Raw genomic sequence first — 1,808 nt, 5'->3', positions numbered from 1 at the left:
TTATATTAAACCAGAAATGTATTACCATTAATGCATTAATATCTTTCACTACTAAATACTAAAAAAAAAAAAAAAAAAAATTGAAATTATTTCTGTCGAAGATTCGTCCTGGCAGTGTTAACTTCACAGCAGGCCGACACTATGTGACTCACATTTCAGACACCGTGGAAAAGCAGATCCATGCTGGTGTTAGTGTTAGTGTTAATTGTCCTACACTAAAGAGTCAAGGCTCAACTTGCACTACGTTTGATAAAAAAGCAAAGTGCATGCAGAGATTTACACCAATTAAAAAAAAAAATGGGCTGGGCATGGTGGCTCACGCCTGTAATCCCAGAACTTTGGAAGGCTGAGGCGAGTGGATCACCTGAGGTCATGAGTTCAAGACCAACCTGGCCAACATTGTGAAACCCTGTCTCTACTAAAAATACAACAATTAGCCAGGTGTGGTGGCACATGCCTGTAATCCCAGCTACTCCAGAGGCTGAGGCAGGAGAATCACTTGAATCTGGGAGGCGGAGGTTGCAGTGAGCAGGGCTTGTGCCATTGCACTCCAGCCTGGGCGACAGAGTGAGACTCCATCTTAAAAAAAAAAAAAAGATAAACAAAACCAAACACAAACAAAAAAACCACAACAAAACAATGGTCCTATTATGTGGCCCCAACAATCAACTCAAAAGTCTATGACAAATAGAGGCTCCAGTGAGCTGTTTATAAATACTTTACATTAGGTACAATTATACTGAAAGTCGAGTTCATTTGAAATCTTCAAAAAAAAGTTCCTGTTAATCCTCCAATGGTGCTTGTTTTAGTTTAACATTTCTGTTAAAAGCGTGCGTTGAATTACTCGTTATCCAAATGCAGCAGCTGCTCCTTACCACGGATTGTTAAGGACTTTAACTGGCCGTCTTCTTCAACTTCTACTCTTTCTTGACCGTTCTCAACAGTTTTCTTTGTAGTCATTTTTCTGCCATTAACCATTTTAGCAGAAGTTGATATTGATTTGAAGTCACCCATCCCACTACCACCAAATGATGTAGAAGAGAATGAAGTGAGGCCCCCATGAGCCAGGGACCTAAATGAAGTAAATGACTGTGTCAAAAGAAGAAAATCCACTTCCAAAAGATGGAAATCCACTGAACGTGGAGAAAAACGACCCCGTCCCTCGGCTTCTGCTTCCTCAGGAACCCCTTTGATTCCCAAAAATGTCCTCAAAAAGGTCTTCAAAGAAGTCAAATGAGAATGGGTCCCTTCCACCAAAAAATTCCCTGAAGACATCATCTGGGTTACAAAATGTGAAGCCAAACTCAAACGGACTGTCAAAATGGTTTCCACCTCTTCCACCACCAATTCATCCGTCTTTGCCTTATTTGTCATAGTTGTCCCATTTCTTAGCATCTGACAGCACCTCATACGCTGCCACTACTTGTTTGAATTTTCTCTCTGCTTCTTCTTTGTTCTCAGGATTTTTATCTGGGTGTCACTTCAGTGCCAGCTTCCGATATGCCTTTTTACTATCCTTGGGTGAGGCGCGTCTCTGCATGCCTAGAACTTCATAGTAATCCACCATGTTTTAAGTGATTGTTGGAATACGTCTGAGAACAGAGGCAGCCGGTGACAGGACGCAGGGGAGGCAGGGTGGTGGCCTGGATCTCCTGTCAGCTCTAGCACTGTTGTGCTTGCAATGTTTTGTATGTGTGGAAATGCCAGATTCTGTCACCCACGAACAGATTCCGGTTGTGCTGGCACACATGTCTGCCTGCACACATCTTCACATACAGGTTTGCACATGATGCACCCACACGTGAACA

The 1,808-nt window shown here is 42.5% G+C and overlaps 1 pseudogene; it reads right to left on the bottom strand.

Moving 5' to 3' along the window:
* Positions 1–840: 840 nt before the first annotated feature.
* On the bottom strand, positions 841–1,567 carry LOC129008460 (dnaJ homolog subfamily B member 6-like; annotated as a pseudogene).
* Positions 1,568–1,808: the final 241 nt, after the last annotated feature.

This window comes from Pongo pygmaeus, chromosome 9 (genome assembly GCF_028885625.2).
Source record: "Pongo pygmaeus isolate AG05252 chromosome 9, NHGRI_mPonPyg2-v2.0_pri, whole genome shotgun sequence".
Classification (NCBI taxonomy): domain Eukaryota; kingdom Metazoa; phylum Chordata; class Mammalia; order Primates; family Hominidae; genus Pongo; species Pongo pygmaeus.
Note: the sequence above shows the minus strand (reverse complement) of the source record. Positions and strands in the feature narration are given on the sequence as shown.